At 50.6% G+C, this 6,000-nt stretch overlaps 1 protein-coding gene and 1 long non-coding RNA gene across 3 annotated transcripts in view; one reads left to right on the plus strand and one right to left on the minus strand.

Annotated features, from left to right (window-relative positions):
* The window catches only part of USF3 (upstream transcription factor family member 3), a 63,469-nt gene extending 60,310 nt beyond the window's left edge, over positions 1-3,159 (minus strand). The window contains exons 1-2 of one of the 2 annotated variants that reach the window (XM_051819036.3): positions 3,036-3,112; positions 2,692-2,765 (exon numbers count right to left, since the gene is read on the minus strand). The gene's annotated coding sequence lies outside the window, so the exon portion shown is untranslated. Of the gene's footprint in view, positions 1-2,691; positions 2,766-3,035 lie in introns of both variants that reach the window. The other variant, XM_089331662.1, reaches the window with a different exon arrangement.
* A 130-nt stretch (positions 3,160-3,289) lies between these two features.
* LOC127482942 (uncharacterized) lies at positions 3,290-5,816 on the plus strand. The gene is made up of 2 exons (XR_007908878.3): positions 3,290-3,447; positions 4,194-5,816. It is a non-coding gene; the product is annotated as an uncharacterized LOC127482942 (long non-coding RNA).
* Positions 5,817-6,000: the final 184 nt, after the last annotated feature.

The raw sequence follows: 6,000 nt of genomic DNA on the forward strand, positions 1-6,000 counted from the left end.
TAGGGTTCTCAACAACCCAACCTAAACCACTGTAGAAGACCCAAAATAAAGTGCCCCTTGCTATCAAGTTTGTGTGTAATGAACCATCTATATACATTTTATAAGCACAAATAGTCTTATACAACATGTAGCATAAAAGTTTAAAGGAAGCTGGTCACCAGAAGCCAGAATAAATTATCCAAAAACTTTCATAAAAATGTAATTAAAACTACTGTTGGTGGGGAGATGGGATATAGGAGTGGGAATATAGGTAGTCCATGTTTTGAGAAATATTTCGATGTCATTCATAAAAGCAGGGGCATAAACAGTGTATTTATGGAACATGAGAGGGTCCAAAGGCTCACGTTAGGAAGCAGTGAAGAAAAAGCTGTTGAACACATGCATGAAGGCCTGACTTAGAAAAGCCTCGAACACAAGCCTAGAAGCTTGCATATTGTTCTAGACATTTAGTGGTTCTCAGCCTTAGCTACTGAATAAAAGCACTTGGAGAGCTTAAAAAAAAATCTTGCCCATGACCAAGCATCACCTCAGATAAAAAAGAGAATCTCTGGGGGAAGTGGCCTAGGCATTAAAAATGAACCAGCACACACAGTGATTCTATGCTCAGTCCAGACCAAGACTCGCTGGGCTAGTGAACAGAAAGGGGAAGCACCACAGATACATCTGTATGTACAGCTAGAGCAGGAAGCAACGATTTTGAGCTGATTATCTGTAGAAGCTTACCTTTTTTTCAAGATTTATTTGTATTTGAAAGAGTGACAGAGGGGCCGGTGGGCGGCCTGACAGGTAAAGCCGCCACCTGCGATGCCAGCATCCCAAATGTGGGTCTGAGTCCCGGCTCCTCCATTTCCAATCCAAATCCCTGCTAATGCTCCTGGGAAAGAAGACAATGGTCCAAGTGCTTGGGGCCCTCCACCCACATGGGAGATCCGTGAGACGCTCTTGGCTATCTTCTGGCCCAGCCCCAGCCATTGAAGCCATTTGGGGAGTGAACCAGCAGATGGAAGATCTGTCTCCGTCTCTCCCTCTCTCTAAGTCTGCTTTTCAAATAAATAAATAAATCTTAAGAGAGAGAGAGAGAGAGTGACAGAAAGCAGAGATAGACCTTTCACCTACTGCCCCACTCCCCAAATACTCCCAACAGCCAGAGCTGGGCCAGGCAGAAGCCAGGAGCTAAGAGCAACATCCAGGTCTTGGGCCATCATCTACTGCCTCCTACCTGCGTTAGCAGGAAGCAGGATAGGAAGCACTGAACGGTCAGGACTGGAACCAGCACTCTGATATGGGCTGTGGGAATCCCCAACGGTGTACATGCTTGACCACAATGCAGGCCCTCAATCTTACAATTCTGGAATCTTAACTTCTGAGATGTTCCATACACAAGTAACTAACCTAGCAAGTGACTACTTCAGTTCTAAGCTTTCCTGACATTCCTGCAAGGCAGTGCTTTTCTATGATCGGAAAATGTTCGGGGCAGCATCTTGTCCAAAGTTCCCGAAACTTCTCTTAACTACAGACAGACCTAATACAAAGGTACATAAAAGTCACAGTGTTTACCTTCGAGCAAAATGCAAGATCTGGTATTCATTCTTTGCAGTACCTACATACATCATACCACTCTTGGTTTCAGAAGTGCAATGATGATAACGTATTCTACTGATTCTGTAACAAGTACTTTCAGAGCACTTCACAAGTAAAGGGAAACACCTACAGGAACTGCGCACACTAAACAGCCGTCCTGTGTTAAGGAGGGAAAAGGCATGAAGGGGTTGGAGAAGATGCAGCCTGTTGATTCTTCGAGAAAGAAAACAAACGTGAGAATATGCTTCAGAATCCGCGCTATCGTAGGAATCTGTACAAGGTTTACAGGTAAGCAAACTGGCTTCTTTACACGACTTGGCGCCAAATCGCCCACGGCTGTCCTGTCTGGTGGCGGGAGGTCACTGTATCCACTTACTGGTAAAAACGCTACGAGGACACAAGTTAGGATCCCACACTTGGGTAGACGCAGCCTCCTCACTCCAGATAAACGTACACGAAGGACTATACCTCAAAGCGAGGAGGCGAGTTGGGAAAGTGAGCAGGAGAGGACTCAACCAACCAAAATGTTAAAACATCCTTTACCCCTTTGGGAACCATGGAAGTAGATTCCAAGAGTTGGCCATTCACTTGTATCGCTCCTATTCAGAAGGCAAAAGGCAGGCTTCGAAAAAGAAAACCCAGCAGCCTAACTCTCCGACAGACGAGTGAGAGTTAAAGGGCCAGCCGCGCGAGGCTGCGGAGCGGGTCCGAAGGAAATTCACAGGGCAAAGAAAGAGGAGGAGGGCGGAGACAAGAGAAGGTGAGGGAGGCAGCCCAGGGCCGTCCGGCGTGGACCGGGACGTCCAGCTCTTTATGCACCCAGGGCAGCGTGGGGCCTCTGGCCCCGCACGCTTCTCGGGGGCCGGGCACAGGGCGAGCCCCCCGCGGGCACGGCAGCAGGGGGCGCGGGGAAAAGCGGGGTGCGCGTCCCGCCAGGCTCCGCTCGCAGGGGTCCCCAGGAAGGAGGCACACTCCGCGCAGCCCTCGCCTGCGGGAGCAGCGAGGGGGTGGGTGGAGCTGAGCCCGGAGCCGCCCCCCGGAGCCGCCCCCGCAGACCCGGCCCCCGCCCCCCGCCCCGGCTGTCAGCTGCCCCCTCCCGCAGTCACTCACCCGCCGGCTGCGCGGTGTCGGCCGCGGTGTCGGCGGCGGCGGCGGCGGAGGCGACTCCCGCCTGGCTCATGATCCTAGGCGGGGAAGGCAGGGGTGTCCGACCGCCCGGGCGAATCTCTGGGTCCGCAGCCGCCGCCTGCTCCTCCGGGGCTGGGGGAGCGCGGGCCCAGGCCCTCCTCTCCCCCCGCCCCCGCCGCCTCTTTTTGCGGCCACCGCCGCCGCTGCGAGCCCGAGCCCTCAAGGCCGGAGACCCGGCGGCAGCACGGCCTCAACTTTCCCAGCCCCCCTCCCCCCGCCCCTCCCCGCCCCTCCCGCGACCGCCGCTCGGCACGCGAACAGCCTACCCTGGGTGCACCGCGCGCCCGCCCCTGCCGCTCAGCCCGCCAATCCTGCCTCGGGGAGGGTGCCGTGGTAACCAATGAGAAGCCGGGACGCCGTTGCGCTAGGCTGGAGGGCGGGAGGAGGTGGAGGGAAAGCCGAGCGTTGAAGCGGCCTCGGGCGGCCCAATGAGGAGGGCCGGGGGGCGGAGGTGTGCAAGTTGGGTTGAAGGAACAGGAAATATTCTTAAAGGTAGAGTGACGGGCAGGAAGGAAAGCCAGTAGGTGACTGGGAAAGAGGTGGGCCTGGTTCCTTAAAGGGGCCGCCTTGAGAACCTGGTAAAGGTGTTTTAGGAAACTTCTTTTTTATCTTGTTCGGTGTTCTGCTTTCCGCGTTGTGGTGTGCGAGTTTGGAAGTGGAAGAACTGAAGAGGAAGAGGTACGGAAGGCTTTCGGGATGACTTAGAGCAGGAAGGCGCGAGGGTGCTTCTGTAGAGTGCGGGCAAAGGACGGGAATCCTTTCACTGGAAGCTCGCCGCCGACGTGACGCTGCTCGAATTCGCAGCCTGCGGTCGGTGGGCATCCCGGATTGGCGACTACGCGCTGATTGCTGCGAGCTGGAGATGGCATTGTCCAGAAACGCCCTTGAGGACCTCCCAGCTGGTGGGAGGGCGGCCGCGGCTTTGGGGAATGGGGTTGGAACACCGAGCTCTGGTTACCGGAGACCTGCATTTGGGAGGTGTGGGGTCCTGGGGCACGGAGAAGAGACCCGAGCGTCCCCTAACTCCAGTATGAGTTTGGAGCCCCGGAACCGCGCTCTCTGTCCCTCTCCCAGTTTTGCTTGTGTTTCATCAATCTTGTCCTAAAACAGGTGTCCCCCACCTAGTGGCGGTACAAGATTTCCTAGCCCTTCCACGGCCAGATTTGGAAATGTTCCAGATCTTAGGCGTCCATGGGTTAGACCAGGTAACTTCCAAGAGGAACACACAAGGCATAGCATAAAGGGACTTAACTGTACCTATATGCAAAAAGTAGCTGAGCTCTCTACAAAAGTAGAAAATTGGTAAACAGCCGCAACTCACGTTTTTAACAGCAGTTCGAAAAGCTGTGATGAGAGACTGATGTTACGTATAGATTGTGGCACTAACGAATAGTCTGTAAATTTTCTTTCATTCTTCCATCTAGGCACATGAAGTTTAAATTGGCCTTGGAATGCATTTGGCAAACGCAATTGAAAGCTTCAGATAACAAAGACACCATAATTCAGAACATAATGGCAATGCTAATATCCACGCTATAAAATTGTATCGTATTAGTGTGTCCAGCTGTAGGAAATAATTTGCCCTGTGGTTAGAATTTAAGGCAATCTGGTTAACAAATATACCTAGGACATGCATGATTTCCTAAACTACAACGTACTGTTTCTAAACTAAAACCACAAAAATGTTTTTAAGATTCAGACAACTGAATTTAAGAGACCGCTATTTAAAAACACACTCTAATATTATCCTGGCACAATTTCCAAGTGGACTATAAGAATAATTTCTGTTTGATAAAAGGCAGACAGTTCTTAAATGTAATTCTCATCTCCGAACTGAAGCCCAGTTCCATCCAGGGAACTTGCTAGCTTTAGCCGTATCATGTTGGTTAACTGTGATACCTACGAGAGGAAGACATCGGAGAATCGCACCAGGCCTGTTTCAGGGCTGCCTGGCATGTAAGCACAGTGCTTATATATATTTTTTAAAAATCGAATGAAACTGCTCATTGTCCCTAGGCAAGTTCATTTTTCACACGGATAGAGTGAATCTGATTTTCAGGCACATGCTTGAGGCCCCTTGAGTGGTGTTAAAAGACTAGCTGCATGATTTACAAGCGGTTGTGTGCATCCCGTTTCAGTTCAAGACACACCTTGTTTCCTACCGGGGATGAGGGACCACGGAAGGAGGCCGGTGACAGCCGCGGTGGGAGTGGGTGCCGGGGCTGCGGGGTCTGGTCTGTTCGGGCGGCCAGAGGCGAGGGCTCCTCCCTGGGGATCCCAGCGAGCAGAGCTCAGCTTGCGGATGCCGGCCGGTGAGGGGCTCGCCCTGCGCCCGGCCCCCGGCCCCCAGGTGCCCGTGAGCCGAGAGGCCCCAAGCTGCCCTGAGCGCATAAAGAGCCCTTCGGCCTGGGTCTGGACAGATGGCCTCTTGCTGCCTCCTTCACCTTGTCCTCTCCATCCCCTATTCTATTTGCCCTCTGAATTTCGCCAGTGGGCAGACAGGCACGGCTGGTCCTGAACTCTCACACCTCTGAGTTACAAGTTCCCTATGTATTCTGAATTATTAAACCCCTTTCTCAGATACATGATGTGCAAACATTTCCACCCAATCTGTGACTTGCTCCTGATTCTTAATCTTGCCTTCATTCTGTTCCCCAGGCAACTACTGCTGTACCAATACATTAGCTTTCAGTTTCTGGGATTTTATACCAATGAGATCATTCAGCATATATACTTTTCAATCTATCTTCTTTTAGTGTATTTTAAGATTGTGTACATCTGTAATTCATTATCTTCAACTGATGAGCTCTATATGGTGATACACGTATCACCTCTTAGTGGAAAATGGGATTGTTCCCTTTTAACTATTACAAATAGATGCTATGAACATCCATGGATGTCTTTTGTATGGGCATTTGCTTTCATTTCGTGTAATACATGAGTAAATATCCTCTATAAGGGTTGAGTCCTTGGTAGGTGTTTATCTTTAAAAAAAAAAAAAAAAACACCAAATTGCTCCACAAAACTGTTAACATTTTATATTCCCCCCAGCAGTTTGTTTTGTCAACGCCTGGATTGGCAGTCTAAATTTTAGTCATTCTAAGTGAGGCATCATGGTGTTTGTGATTTTAACTTGCATTTTCATATTGCTAATGCTGCACATTTTTCTTGTGCTTAAGTCTTTTGTACATTACTGAAGCCTTGTTCAAATCTTTTGCCCATTTTTATTGT

The sequence above is a fragment of the Oryctolagus cuniculus genome, chromosome 4, assembly GCF_051225735.1.
Source record: "Oryctolagus cuniculus isolate XC-2025 breed Fujian yellow rabbit chromosome 4, ASM5122573v1, whole genome shotgun sequence".
Lineage (NCBI taxonomy): Eukaryota > Metazoa > Chordata > Mammalia > Lagomorpha > Leporidae > Oryctolagus > Oryctolagus cuniculus.